The sequence below is a fragment of the Delphinapterus leucas genome, unplaced genomic scaffold (genome assembly GCF_059928025.1).
Source record: "Delphinapterus leucas isolate spDelLeu-1000000601 "Yukka" unplaced genomic scaffold, BTC_Dleu_Yukka2 spDelLeu_asBTCV2_sq25, whole genome shotgun sequence".
Classification (NCBI taxonomy): domain Eukaryota; kingdom Metazoa; phylum Chordata; class Mammalia; order Artiodactyla; family Monodontidae; genus Delphinapterus; species Delphinapterus leucas.
Genome location: NW_028322234.1, coordinates 3,916,017 through 3,931,833, shown reverse-complemented (window position 1 = coordinate 3,931,833; position 15,817 = coordinate 3,916,017). Strand labels below are relative to the sequence as shown.

General features: G+C 38.7%; 1 pseudogene across 5 annotated transcripts in view; it reads left to right on the top strand.

The window, feature by feature from the left end:
• The window catches only part of LOC149744045 (UDP-N-acetylglucosamine--peptide N-acetylglucosaminyltransferase 110 kDa subunit pseudogene), a 148,633-nt pseudogene that overhangs the window by 86,597 nt on the left and 46,219 nt on the right, over positions 1-15,817 (top strand). For 3 of the 5 annotated variants that reach the window (XR_016391580.1, XR_016391578.1, XR_016391573.1), the window contains 3 exons: positions 4,086-4,167; positions 6,128-6,218; positions 13,319-13,361. The product of XR_016391580.1 is annotated as a UDP-N-acetylglucosamine--peptide N-acetylglucosaminyltransferase 110 kDa subunit pseudogene, transcript variant X10 (transcript). Of the gene's footprint in view, positions 1-4,085; positions 4,168-6,127; positions 13,362-15,817 lie in introns of all 5 variants that reach the window. The other 2 variants (XR_016391581.1, XR_016391579.1) reach the window with 2 other exon arrangements.

Genomic DNA, 15,817 nt, shown 5'->3' with positions numbered 1-15,817 from the left:
TCCAAAACACTGCGAGGGGTAACTTTATACGTAAGAAACAAGTGGGCGTTCACATCCATCTCTTTTCCAACCACTGAGTTTTGGTTGTGTTTCCTTTCTTTAAGTTTGTCTCGTTTTGAAGTGATAACAAAACAAACTAACTAACTAAACCATAGCCAATTACACAAAGTATATACTCTAGTCTCAGTCCTGCCATTAATTAGCTATGTTATCTTAAGTCATTTAATTTTTCTAGGCCTCATTTTTCTCATGTGATGTTTTTTCTTTGAAAAAGTGTAGTTTCTAGAAGTCTCTAATCTCTGTGTCATAGTTCAACTTGGAGAAAACCTGTTTTTATCCAAACTCCATGACATTGTATTTCCAGCTCCAACTTTGGACTTTGAGTGAGTTGGGGGCAACTTTTTAAGGATATTTTTACACAGCTTTTTTAGTTAATATCAGTCTAGCTGACTTGTCATACTCAGACTTTCTCCCATATTCTTTTACCAGTGTGTTCCTTAGTCATATATATAAAGACTGTTGTGGGAAAAATGACCTCCTGGGTCAGCTTACTGCATGGTCATCGACACAGGGCAGGGAGTAAGATTCTGTGGATTTTACAGAAGCAGATACAGGTTTCATTATCCATGTCCTCTCCCCTTTCATCTTACAAAAACAGCAGGCTTTTCTTGGAGAACTGCCAGATAATGCCATCCTGCCTCCTCACGGGCCCGGGGGATGAGTCGCCCAGGGACTGAACTCCAGTAAAGCAGGTGATTGGCTCATGGGTAGGCATGTGACCTCGGCTAAGTCTATCAGACTCCTCCCCAGGACTTTTCTCTCAGAGCAAAATGGAAGAATTGTCTTTTCTCTCTGGAATTTCTAAGCTGGGGAGATATGACTCTGGGACTCCCAGTGACCATCCAGCACCAGAAGAGACCTTCTGTAAAATAAAGTCTTGCAGAGGTAAGCAGGGCTGAGGGATGGAGAGAGAGCTGGAACCCTGCTGATACTCTGGAATTTCCAGATCCAGCTGTATCTGAATATGGCTGCATCCCTGAATTTCTAGTACTTGTTTGTTGAGGTTGTTGTTGTTGTTTGGTTTTTGTTTTGAAATTTCCTTGGACTATTTTGAATTTGTTTTCAGCCATGTGCATTTGAAAGCATCATAGCTAAAAGAGCTAATTTCCTACATTAGTGTCAGGTTTGCTGACTGGCATTCCTTAAGTGAAAAATCATATCCGCTATTTTCTTTAAATAAAATCCTTCTAGCTCAGGTTTGAGATATTCAAAACTCTGCCTCCTACCCCCCTCTTTTCCAACATTTACTATATCACCTTGAAGCATTTGTGACCACATCTTTCCCATCTAGACGCAGTTGAGAGAGAGAGCAAAGACTTCTGATATAAACTGCAACCTATACGCCTCCTACCTGGAAGCTTTAGAACATACTTGATTCTTGTCATTAAAGCAGATCTTTTGTTGTTGTCTCCGGGGCACAGAAGCATTTTCATGGCATAATGGAGTACAAAGTACATTAAGCCTAACTCTACTTCTCACCCTCTTTTACTTTAAATAGGCAGAAAAGAACAATCTCAAACACATTTTCCCAACAAATAAAATACATATACGATTATGTTTAGAAGACATTTATGCAACATATAGTTAGACTGATTAATTAATGGACCTTTCGCCAATTGGCACAGTAAATATATATGTTCAATGTGCTCAATTAAAAAGAAGACAATAACATATTTTTACAGGTTAATTATCTGAGCAGAGTATTGTGCCAGCACACTTGATACTACAGTATTTCATGTTTGACAAGTGACCTTCTTTCAATTATATTTACTGCTAAATGTTTCCTGGATCAAGCTATTAAATTATAAGGTCAAAAGTAAAATGATATGAAATTACAATGATAAAGGGACACATATCCCACTTTATGAGAATAGAAGTTGTAATTTCTTTTCAATACTACTAGTAGTGACCACAGTACTAATTTGAGCCCTTACTATGAGCCACTGTGCCCATATACATTTAGTTCTTACAGTAGTTCTGCAAAGGGCATATAATAATCCACACTGTAACGCTGAAGAAAGTGATTCTCATAGCTGAAAGTCACATAGCTGGTGAGTGGCAAAGTCTAGATCCAAACTTAGAGTCCTCTGACAATGCCCAGGTTGTTGACCACTATGTACACTGCTCAATTGTTGCACCAATAAAGAAGTGCTTGAAATAATTATAGATTTGCCTACCCTGAAACTGCAGTGATTTAAAGACATCAAAGTTGCCAGTTGCTTAAGCACATCTACTTACAGTAAGAAATTACATTTTATTTCATTTCTAAAACAAGATTAATTCTGCAGGCCCATCGAAACTTGAGCACACAAATCCTACCTCCAAATGAAAGATGCTTGTTTTCCATTATTCAACAGATGGCCCTGTACAGAGGCAATAAATATATAGTAGAATTTTCATTCAAATAAATGAGAAGAGAGGTTTCTTCTTGTCCTGATTCAGTGCCCATCATTATGGATTATGATGGCTCTTCCCAAACTTTACTTCATTCACTCCACTCTTTCTACAAAACTCCAGTAATGGAATCCGTCATTCAGATATATGTGCAAAGCGAAAGGACTGTATTAATACAGTTGCTGAAAGTCAAGTTGATAGAGCACAGGAAATACATCCTAATAAATGCAACATTAATGTTTGTGTGGGCCTTGGAGTGAGGGGTCGAAGAATTTTCAGTTTAACGGAATATTTTGCCTCTTGCTATGAAAGTGTGGCTTAATAGTCTTGTAATTGGTCATTTACAGAATCCTCCATCTCTGGGTTTCATGCTTTCTTTACTCTGCAGCTGTTGATTCCTTCTCTTGTTCTGGATGGAAGATAGCAACGAAGCCACTTCAAAGGGCTCAGCCTGCCTTTTTGTGTTATTGTTTAGATGAAGATATTTCCATTTATTAAAGCACACTATTTAAACATTTTTATCATGTTTCAAACTTGACTGTGTTCTGAAGGTATGAGCACAGGCAGACATAATGGGGGATGTTTTCCAGGAGAGAACATACCCTTATCAAAAGAGTTATCAGAATTTTCATGTATGGATTGAGAATCAAATTCTGGAGTTAGACCTGAATTTAAATTCATACTCACAACTTATTACCAGTCTCATCTTGATCAAACGGTTGCCACACTTCTCATCAATTTCCTTATCTTTGAAAGCGGAATAAGAGAAGTATGCCTGGTGGAGTTACACATAAAGCTCATCCGATAGAATATTCATAAGGATTTTGCACAAAATATACATGGAAGTATTTTAGCACCGAGTTTAGCATGCAGTTCATCTTCAATACATTTAAGAGCTATTGTTTTATTATTATTATGCTATCATTAAATATCACTATTACTTAAATGTCATTATTGCTAAAATTGCTGTAAAATTACCGCAGTAACCCATGATGAATTCCCCTCTTCTGTTTCCTTTGTTTAAATGGAAAATATATATATAAATCTAGACAGAGAACACTTTAGTGATCCTGTTCAGTGGAGTGAGAATTTCCATGGCACTGATTAAAACAAATCCTGAATTTCATGGACTTAAGATAGCAGAGAGGGGCTTCCCTGGTGGCGCAGTGGTTGAGAGTTCGTGACCCGATCCGGGAAGATCCCACATGCTGCGGAGCAGCTGGGCCTGTGAGCCATGGCTGCTGAGCCTGCGCGTCCGGAGCCTGTGCTCCGCAACGGGAGAAGCTGCAACAGTGAGAGGCCCGCGTACCGCAAAGAAGAAAAAAAAGATAGCAGAGAGGCTAAGAGATTTGAAGTTAGACATCCCCAAGTGTGAATTCTACTGTGACCCTCTTCTAGCTCTGGAACCTTGAGGAAGTTTCTTAAACTTTCTGAGCTTTACTACTGGTTTCCTCATCTGTATCTTTTTCAGGACTATTTATCAAGCATCTTCCTGTTCTCTATGCTTGGACGTATCAATGAATAGATTAGACAAGAGCCTTTGCCTGCGTGCTCCTTCTTGCATGCTTTCTCCCTCCTTACACTCTCGTGTGGAAACGGATGTTATAAATAAATTCTATGCTTTGTCACAGGTTGATGGGCACTACGGGATAAGGAAAAGGATGTGAAGCTCACTGAAGAGGCTTGGGTTGGGAGTGCTGGAGGAGTGTACAGGTAGGTTCTGATTTTAGATAGGGTAGTCAGGGTGGATTTTATAAGTTGACATTTGAGCAAAGACTTGAAGTGAGGGAGTTGTCAGAATGTATGATGGGGAGACCACTCCCTGGGAGCAAGAATAACCAGTCCCAAAACTCTAAGGCAGAAATATGCCGGGCAGCTTGGAGGAATATCAAGGAGGCCACCCTGGCTGACTTAGTCAGTGGGGAGGAAGAGACAGCAGGAGGGCTGGAGGTCGGATATGTGATGGGATGGATTGGGTAAGTCCTGGGAGGCCATCACATGCATTGTGTCTTTTACTCTAAATGTAGGCAGCCAGGGGCAGGATTTTAGCCGAGGTGTGGCATGAACTGTCTCTTGTTTGAAAAGCATAACTCTATCTGTGGTCTTGAGGAAGTGGGGAGAGAGTGGAGTCAGGGAGAATCTCGGGAGGCGACGACAGGATCCTCGAGGTCTATGTTGGTGGCCTGCACCAGGCTGCTAGCGGCTGGTAGTTCTCAGAAGTGGCACATTGGGAAGGTTGTGACAGCACTTTGTGGTAGATTGAATGCAAGAATGGAAAGGAAGAGGGGGTCAAGGGTGAATTCGAGATTTAGGGCCTGGGGAACTGGAAAGGTGTGGTTACTGTCACCTAAGATGGAAAAAGTTTGGGGTAGAGCGTGTTTGGTGGATTAAAGACCAGTTTTGGAGGTGTAAGATTTGAGATGTTTTCGTGACGTCCAAGCAGAGATGCTGAGTACACAGTTGGATACACAAGTCTGCAGTTCTGAAGAAAGGTCTGAACTAGAGATACACTTTAATACAATGGAGATATTAAGAATAATGACATGGAAGCGCTATTTTAAAGATAAAATGAAGTCATGCAGTTAGCACTCTGCTTTCTCAAAACATTTAGTAACTGTTAGCTAAAATAATTACCTGAAATGAAAAAATACCTATAGTTTGTTTTGTTGTTTGCAGTAAAAGTGAATAAAATGTCACAATTATTTTAATAGTATTTGTGACAGAGTAGTTTTAGGTAAGACACCATGACTACAAACATTTACAATAAACCTTTCAGTCTCCTACTTTTCACTCTGATAGGGTACTTGGAACCATATTTTGTAAGGTTTAAGTTAGTTGTCATAGGGTACCTCTTTAATTAGAAGTAATTCTGAACTGTCTAGTTCCATGCAGTTTTATATACATATATGTATAATTATTATTTTATGATTTATCAAACTCAGTTGAAAATTTGCATCACTGATATACATTAGAATTTAAGCATTTACCCCGGTATTCAAGGAAAAAAAGGTACTTGTCTTGTCATTTCCATAGGGGTACTTACTTTCACATCTTCCCTTCACTTTGCAATTGAAAACATGGCAGGGGAAGTACTATCTTACTGGTCTTTGAGTTCCCCTTAGCTATCTGCAAGTCCTTAAACAGCCTTTGTGGCTTAACCAAAATTCTCTTCCATCTTCATTCCGCTAACAGATATTGGTCTAAGCATGTACTTATACTAAAAAATGCATGACCACGTTGTCTCTACACATCTATAATTTTATGTTAACACTATCATTATGTAAGCTATACTTTAGTTGTAATTATAACAGATTTTATGTCAACACACATCCATTTCTAGTGTTCATCTGGTGTTCAAGGGGAGAGCAGCATGTCGTAAATTTTATCAAAATATAACATCCGAAGAATAGAACAGAGGATAATTGTGTAATTCTGTATTCACTCTAATTAAGTTCAGTGGAGTTGGCATAATAGAATTAAGAAGAAAAACAAAAGACTGAGGTACCATGGCTCCCTCTCCTTAACACACCCTTTCGTATCCGAGAGCAGAGACTCAGCACCTTTCTGTACAGAAATGGAGACAGGAAGAGGCCAGAGGATGAATGACAGGCACGAATGAGGTGGAACTTGGAAGAGCAACATGGAAATGAAATACTTCTTTTGTATTTGGTAGGTGGGGAAAATGTACCAGCGTGTATGCCTACTGGGACCACGTTTTCCAGAACAGTTAAGCCCAGTGTCAACTATGCTGTCCCACCTTCCTCGTAAGTACGAGCATACTGTTACTTGAATCTTTGCTTCCTGTTTCTTGATACCTGGTTGAGAAGATTATCACAGGAACTACATCATGTTAGCAAACACAGTGTTTTGAAATGATTGACACTCACTGAAGAGTGGCAACTCCAAGCTTGCTCTCTCTTGATCTTGGACTGTTGAGGTCTGGAGTGCAGGAGTGGGTTATGGGGAAAGACCATTGGAATTCTTATGTCTTCAGCATAATGGTTATAGCATAATGGTTAGGGGTATAGGTGCTCGTTCAAATCTCTGCTTTCCACTTGCTAACCATATGAGCTTGGGCAATTTACCTGATTACCTGAACCTCAATACTCCTGCCTATAAAATGATGTTAATAATATTTCATCCTCATAGACTTGTTTTCAATGTTAAAATGAAGTCACTTACACCAAGCACTTAATACAATGCCTAGAGCATAGTAAAGTCTATTATTATTACTATTACCACTACTACTACTATTATTATTATTACTATCACGATGCCAGGTGCTATTTTTCCTATGCCTTATTCCATTATCTTCTGCCCTGTCCCCCCATTTCTGTCTTGTTTCTGTACAGGGGTAGGTTTGTCACAGAGCATTTTCTTTCCCTAGTGTCTGACTCTTAGTCATCAAGGTGACTGGTCCACGACCCGGCATTCATTGCTGCTCGTTGAAGCAACCCATTTTGAGAAGGGGAGCTGGATATTGATGCCAAGTTGGGTGAAGGAGAGAGAATTTTCTCTCTTCTGCACACAGAGAGCTAAGTGAAATATTCAGGCCTCAGAAGGAGAATCAGGCAAAGGGCAACATGCTTAATTTCATACCTTAGTGATTAAGAACAAGTCAGACAGGCTGGATTTGAACTCATTTCCGTCATGTACTGACAACGGGATCTTAGGTGCTTTTGTAACCCCTCTGAGGCTCAGTCAACATCTGAAAGAGACGAATAACATTATCAGGACCTAGCGTATAGCCTCGTTGTAGTGAGTGAGTAAATCCTTTTAAAACGTTCAGCACGTTGTTTGGCATATAAACACGTAATAAAATTTAGCTTCTTTGACTACTACCGCTGCTAATATTAAGTAGCTGAGCAGATCCGAGGCCCATTTTTTTCTTAGATTGCACATAATCATTTGGACAACCAGCTCCCATTGATCAACCGTTGCTTATATATAAACCCCCATGAACCCAAAGGTGCTTTAACTCTCTCCCAGTCAGAGCCTGTTCTGGGGGTAGAAGCAACACTGGCACTACCCCCGTCATCTTTGCCTTTATTGTCACTACACTCGCCTGCCGTACTGAGCACTTTCTGTTTGCCAGGCACCAAATTTAGCCCTGCGTATGCACTATATCATGTAGTTCTCACACTCAGGTGGGAGACATTATCATCATCCCCAATTTTCAGATAAAGACGCTGAGGTGTTGGAAAGGTAAGAAAGTTGACCCACAGCAAGAGATGGAGCCGGAGTGTTCAAACCCTTCTCTCTGACCTCAAGAACCCTTAAATATTAGCATACTACTACATCCTGGTAAGAAAATCTGCTTCCAGCCACTCTGGTGAGAGTAGAAATGATTCTCAGTCCCCACATTCCTCTATTGCCCATGCCACCCTAGCCTCAGGACTAGAGGGGAAAGGAAGTGATCTCTTCAAAGAGCAGCCAAAGGGAACCTACTCCCTTCTGCCTTTTCGTAATCAACTAACCAATATTTTATTTCCTTCTTAAGAGTCCCCACATGTTCCTTTTGGTACTTAGCTTGGCCTTTTGGAATTCTGACATTCTGTACATGACTCATCCACTGTATTTCATGGTAATTTATTGAGGTCAGGTATAGGGTCTTACTCATCCTGAAGTCCAGTTATCCCGTCACATCTAACTCTGTTCTTTTCTTCTTGTAGGACATCTGCAGGTATTTATTTGAATTTTGTTGAATTGTTCTCATCAATAGTACATTAAAAGTTATACAGAAAGTGCTTTCTTATAAGGAAAACCATCTAAATAGATTTCTAGCTCTTTACTTTTTATAGCACTATTGTAGAATTATAGATCTCCAGGTAATATTTTTTAGATTGAGTTCTTCATATCATCTTATTTTTACATATAATGATAAATCTGAATTTTCTCTATCAAACCTCCGAGACTTCACTGGCTTGTAACTTAGCTTGTTGATTATGTGTTGTTGACTTTTCCATTTACAATGATATTTGATCCTGGTAAGGATGGGGCTGGGTGGGAAGGTACATCTTAGGGCCATAAATTGGTTTTGCAGAGAACTAACATAAAGATCTAAAGTCTCATCATATTTCTGCAGAACTCATGAATCATTTTATTATAATTCCATTCATTCAGGGAGTATAAAACCATTTTCAAATTGTTATTCCTAATTTGTTCATCTTCTCTTCCTTAGTTTTAGTGAGAAGAGAGCAGGCTGAATGGAAGAAAGTCATTATGACCACTGGGGCCACTAGGGTGGGCATCAGTCCCAGAGTTTTGTTATCATCTCTCCGCTATTAATATTGGCTAATGGCTTGAGTGCTTACTTGGTGCCAATTACTTAGCCGACCATGGCAAATGGATTGTGTCATTTCATCCCCTGATAGTCATACAATTAATGTATGTATTATTATGTATCCCATAATGCATACATGGAACAGAGCCTCAGAAGTGGTTATTTGCTCACAAAAATATGGTAGATGTGGAATTTGGACTCAGGTCTGATAGACTCCTAAATCACTCCTAGTGATTTTTACCACTAAATTAAAGTTGTATACCTCTGGAGAGTAGATAGTTTCTAAAATTTCCTCAGCTCTAACGTTTTATAATTAATTTTTTGTCTGATGGCAAGCTTAACAGTTAAGATGGGTAGGAAGGAATGCCAGCCTGTTGAATGGAATTTCCCTGAAATAAGCCTGTTTTATGACACCAGTTCACTCATTCATTCACTCAGCATGGTTTGAATGTTTGCTCTGTGCAAAGGCATTTTAGGCATCACAGTGGAGTGAGCGCCCCTTCCATAGACTCTCCTGCAGCACTCAGAGAAGTGTTGGACTGGTTTGCCTGTTATGGAATGGGGCTTGGTGATAGAAGCCTGGTTTGTCCTCCACTGATAAAACTAAGACATACTCATATGAGTTTATAGGCATCTTGAAGCCGTGGGATAGTAACACACATGAATCTTACCATTTTTGCCTGGGATTAATGATATAAAGGCTTTGGATTTGGGTATGGAAAATGGGTGCAATTATGGGCGTGTTGGTTCTACATATATATGGACATCACGTGTCATCAGCCTGCAGCTACCTGCCATTCCTCACTACTCCTTTTCACAAACCAAACAAGTACCTTCTTATCTGTCCTGTGGATAAGCTCTTGACAGTGGCACTAGGACCTCCCTGAATAAGTACATCATTGGCTAAACCAGTGGTTTCTCAGATATGCTCATTGAACAACCCTTAAGGTGGATTGACATTCCACTGCCTAGAATAGAATATGGTGTTCTTTAGAAATCGGGGGGAAAAAATAGGCCACCAGATGTACTTTCTTTAATTTAAATTGTTTATATATATATATATATATATATATATATATATATGAACAATTGTTATATATGTGTATGTATACTTGTTCATATATATGAATGATTTAAAATTGAAGAGATATATATATACACACACACACATATATATATGTATATTTAAATTTTGGCTTGTATTAGCAAGTAGTAAATTAAATTATTAGCAGATCCATACTGCAGGGAAATAACCAATCAGATTTCATTCAGTAGCTTGCTTTTTTGTAGATTTATGGTTGTGATTTTATATCTGCAGGTATGTTTGCTGAAGAAAATATTTCTACCACTTTACACAAAATTACATTCATTTAATACCAATGCGGCATGTCTCAAATGTCTTAATACAGTTTTAATCTTGAATCCCATCAGAAGTATGAAATTAGAAACGTACCCCAAAATCATTTGAAGATAAATTACTTTCATTTCCCTTATACTTTTGAGACTTTTGAAAAATAAGTATTTAGTTGTACTTATCTGTTTCTGTCTCTCTAAGGATAGCAAACACTGAAACACAATTCTTTTTAAAAGTCAATATTAAAAATATATTGTCCAAGATGATCAAAACTAAGGAAGTGGCAAAGAAATTCAAAAATTTAAACTTTCAAAGGGTGCTTTTTTTGTGAATGTGTAGTACTTGTTCTTCTGAAGGAATTAATCTTTTTAAAAATTTAATTAACTTATTTTTTATTGAAGTATACTTGGTTTACAGCGTTGTGTTAATTACTGCTGTACAGCAAAGTGACTCTGTTATACATATGTATATACATTCTTTTTCATATTCTTTTCCATTATGGTTTATCACAGGATATTGAATATAGTTCCCTGTGCTATATAGTAGGACCTTGTTGTTTAGCCAATCTATATATACCAGTTTGCATCTGCTAATCCCAAACTCCCAGTTCATCCCTCTCCCACCTGCTTCCCCCTTGACAGCCACCAGTCTATTCTCTATGTCTCTGATTCTGTTTCTGTTTCATAGATAGGTTCATTTGTGTCATATTTTAGATTCCACATATAAGTGGTATCATGGTATTTGTCTTTCTCTTTCTGACTTACTTTGCTTAGTATGATAATCTCTAGTTGCATCCATGTTGCTGCTGCAAATGGCATTATTTCATTCTTTTTTTTATGGCTGAGTAGTATTTCATTGTATATATGTACCACATCGTCTTTATCCATTCATATGTTGATGGACATTTAGGTTGTTTCCATGTCTTGGCTATTGTGAATATTGCTGCTGTGAAGATCAGGGTGAATGTGTCTTTTTGAATTATAGTTTGGTCTGGATATATGCCCAGGAGTGGGATTGCTGGATCATATGGTGGGTCTATTTTTAGTTTTCTGAGGAACCTCCATACTGTTTTCCACAGTGGCTGCACCAACTTACATTCCCACCAACAGTGTTGTAGGAGGGTTCCCTTTTCTCCACACCCTCTCCAGCATGTGTTATTTGTAGACTTTTTAATGATGGCCATTCTGACTGGTGTGAGGTGGTACCTCATGGTAGTTTTGATTTGCATTTCTTTAATAATTGGCAGTGTTGAGCATCTTTTCATGTGCCTATTGGCCATCTGTATTTCTTCTTTGGAGAAATGTCTCTTTAAGTCTTCTGCCTATTTTTTTGATTGGGTTGTTTGCTTTTATTGTCATCAAGTTGTATGAGCTGTTTGTATATTTTGGAAATTAAGCCCTTGCTGGCCGCATCATTTGCAAATATTTTCTCCCATTCTGTAGGTTGTCTTTTCATTTTGTTTATGGTTTCCTTTGCTGTGCAAAAGCTTGTAAGTTTGATTCGGTCCCCTTTGTTTATTTTCATTTTGATTTCTATTGTCTTGGGAGACTGACCTAAGAAAATATTGGTACGATTTATGTCAGAGAATATTTTGCCTGTGTTCTCTTCTAGAAGTTTTATGGTGTCAGGTCTTATGTTTAAGTCTTTAAGACATTTTGAGTTTATTTTCGTGTATGGTGAAAGGATGTGTTCTAACTTCACTGGTTTATATAAGGCTGTCCAACTTTACCAACAGCACTTGCGGAAGAGACTGTCTCTTTCCCATTATATATTCTTGCCTCCTTTGTCAAAGATTAATTGTCAAAGATTAACTGAGGTGTGTGGGTTTATTTCTGGGCTCTGTATTCTGTTCCATTGATCCATATGTCTGTTTTTGTGCCAATACCACGCTGTTTTGATTACTGTGACTTTGGAGTACTGTCTGAGTCTGGGGTGGCTATGCCTCCAACCTTGTTCTTTTTCTTCAGGATTGCTTTGGCAATTCTGGGTCTTTTATGGTTCTGTATGAATTTTAGGATTATTTGTTCTAATTGTGTGAAAAATGTCATGGGTAATTTGATAGGGATCGCATTAAATCTGTAGATTGCTTTGGGTAGTATGAGCATTTTAACAATATTAATTCCTCCAACCCAAGAACATGAGATGTCTTTCCATTTGTTTGAATCATCTTCACTTTCCTTTATTAATGTCTTACAGTTCTCAGCGTATAAGTCTTTTGCCTTCTTGGTGAGGTTTATTCCTAAGTATTTTATTTTTGGGGTTGTGATTTTAAAAGGCATTGTTTTTTTACATTCCCTTTCCGATATTTCATTGTTGGTATAAAGAAATGCAACCAATTTCTGTATGTTAATCTTGTATTCTGCTACCTTGCTGAATTCGTTTATCAGTTGTAGTAGTTTTCATGTAGAGTCTTTAGGGTTTTCTATATATAGTATCATATCATCTGCATCTAATGACAATTTTACCTCTTCCCGAAGGAATTAATCTTGAAGTTCTACTAAGACTTTTGGGATACCTGTTTTAATGAGCCACTACTTCCTGCCTGAGATTGCACTATGTGCCAGAGATTCTAGAATTAGCATAATAAAACTAATAATGCAAACAACAACAACAGATCTTCACAAACCTTCCTTGCAAGGAAGTAAAGTCCACTGGAAAAACAGACAAGTGAAACACACATTCAAAATGGCAGTGATTCTCAAACATTTATGTGCTGAAAAATCATGACAAGCATGATAACCAGAGCAATTACTAGACCCCTTCTCCAGCTGGTCAGGTGTAAGTCCTGTATCTGTATTTTTGGTGAATGCCTCCAGGAGAGTCTGAGACAGATGTTCTCAGTTGTCGTCAACCTTTAGTGTGCATCAGATTTGCCTGAGAATATTGTTAAAACACAGATTGCAGGGCTCCAGTGCCAGAGTTCTAACCAGTTCCCAGGTGTGGCTGATATTGCTGGCCCAGGGACCACATTTTGAGAACCACCTTTCAAAACTCTGCAGTATGCAGTTGTGTGTGTTGTGAATGCAGTATGCGGTTGTGTGTGTTGTGAATGAGACGGGCCCAGAGAACCAAAGGAGGGCAAAGGGACTGCCCTAAATTAGTCAAAGGTAGCAATAGCAGCTAGAATTGATTGACCCAAGAAAAAATTATAAGAACTTTACCTGCATTTGCTCATTTAATCCTTTCAGTAAGGTACATAGGTGCTACTTAGTGTTCCTCTTTTACAGGGGTGTCCAGAGAAGGTAACTACTTTGCCCACGTCCTAAACTGGTAAGTAACAGATTAAGAATTCAAGTCTAGGAAGTCTGATTCCAGAGCCCACACCTCTACCCTTTCTGCATGTAGAGAGGAGTAAAGGGTTGTCAGTGAAGCCTTCCTGGGGGCCCTGGCCTCTGAGTGTAGATAGAAGGATGAGTGGACATAAAGATCATTATTTGTGTGTGGTGGGGGTCGGGGAGGAAGTATGAGGGCTTCCAGAAGAGCCCGCCCTCCCCATACATCTGCTATAAGCAAGTCTGATGATCAGGAGTCCGGAACATGAGTATGACTATGGGATACTGAGAAGGGTTCTAGAACCCTGAGGTTAGAGTTCTGGATCAGTTAGTAGGTAACAGAAAGTGAATGAGTGATTTACCTTACTTTCCACGGGTAGCAGGAAGTTTGGAGATAGTCCCTCTAGCGTTAGTCCAGCTGCTGAAGGGCATCACCAGGGGACTGGGTTGCTTCGCTCTTCCAGCTTCCACATCTCTAGCACGTCCACATAGCTTCAAAGTGACCCCAGAATCTCCAATAGTGTTCCAACAATTTGGGCAGGAAGAAAGAAAAGGAAAAAAAAAAGAAATTAAGTAAGAAAAAAAAGGCAGTGTCTAACTCAGAGAGCAAATTTTTTACCACAGATGGTCAGCAGACTTGCACTTAGATCTCATCAGCTCGGATTTTAAACTGGCCACCTTAGCCTTAAGGATAATGGGGTCTCCTAAACCAGGGCTCTGATAGTAAGGAATAAGGAGAGAGTGGTACTGATTAGCAGTGCCTGCTGTCCCAAACAAATATTATCCCCAAACTATTTTTTTTTATCCTATATTTTACTTTAAAGAATGGAGGGGAAACATTATGTATCTGTAAATAGCCTTTTAGAAAGGGTACAATTATATAGTTATACAACCCCCTGGAGGGCTCCTTTCTTCTAAAATCTCTTTAAAAACTGTTCAAGGTTAAGGACATTTTTATCTTAATTTAGTAACTTGCAGTCGATTATCTTGGAATGACATCCTCTCTCTGCAGATGTTCTGTCAGGCTTTAGAAAATTCTAGAAGTGGACAGAGAAGTGTTATGGTACATGTATTTGCAATATGCACGTCTTTGAAATGAAATCCATTTAGGGACCAAAAGGCATTTCACGTCTTTGCTATACATTTTCACATATTTGCCTTTCCAGAATTCCTTTGAGCAAATCTGTTAGATGTAACCCATCCGTTTCTCCCATCTGAATTCTTTATTACTAAACGTTCTTCAGTATGCTCTCACTCCCCTCTGTCAAAGGCGTTTCTCTGGGTCCTCACCCTTCTCATCTCATATGTGAATGCGTATCTTAAACTGAAGCAACAGTCTGCTATGACTTCTCCATAACTTGAAGAACCCGTCTTTGTGGGAAAAAAAGTAGACTTACTAACTTAAAAGGTAAAATGTGCGCAGTGTTTCTGAGAATTAAAAACTAAGATAAAAACATAAGCAATGGAAAAAACTTACAGTGGATCCTTTTCAAAGACTTTATTTTACAGAGAAGGCAACTGAGGTTTAAAGAAAAAATGCGTTAGTTAAACACTAAATAATAAACCTTAAACCTCAGTGGAGCAACACATGGACAGTTCATTTCTCACTCACTCAGGAGTGTAGTATGGACTTTGGTGGTCTGAGGGTCAGTTTTCTGCTCAGTTATTCAGGGACCCACCACCTTCATCAAGTGGCTCTACGTTTGTCCTAAAAAGGAAAGGAGAGAGGAAGCTGCAAGCTACAATTATCAACTCGTTATCCTTCAGACATAAACTCTTCAGGTCACCTCTGGTCACATTCTTTGGGATAGAACCATACCCAGATGCAAGCGGAGATGGAGACTGTTGTTCCTATCTTGGTCCTAGTGATGCCTCTACAGGCTGGAGGAGCTAATTAAAGTGTAGTCAACAGCTCGTTGTTTCTGCCACAATGAGTGATTAGCCTAAGACTGTGGATTAATTATGTGTGTGTGTCACATATACATATAATACACACAAACATATATATGTGTGTGTATATATACATTTTTTAGCATGAGTTGACACAGGGGGCTTCTGCCGTATCAAAAGAGTACAAACTGCCTCTTGTTGCTTTTTCTTAATTGAAGTTGACTACTACTATCTATTTCCCTTCATTTTGCTACCTCCCCCCCACCTTTCAGTATTATATGAAAATTCTGAAAGAAATAATTTCAAAGTTTCCAGTGCTTTTAAAGGTAATAGAATACTCAGACCTTAACAATTTTCCTGTGTGAAACTTTTGCCAGACTAAAATAGTTACCTTATGAAAAGTAAATTTAGATTGATACAAAAGAGAAAATAAGCTGATTTTTTTTTTTTTACACAAATGCCCTGAGCCAGGGTGGAAAATAAATGGAAAACTGGAGGAATTTAGATCCTTTTATTGTAAATTTAAATATTTTTAATTGTAAAAATAATACAGGCTCATTGCAG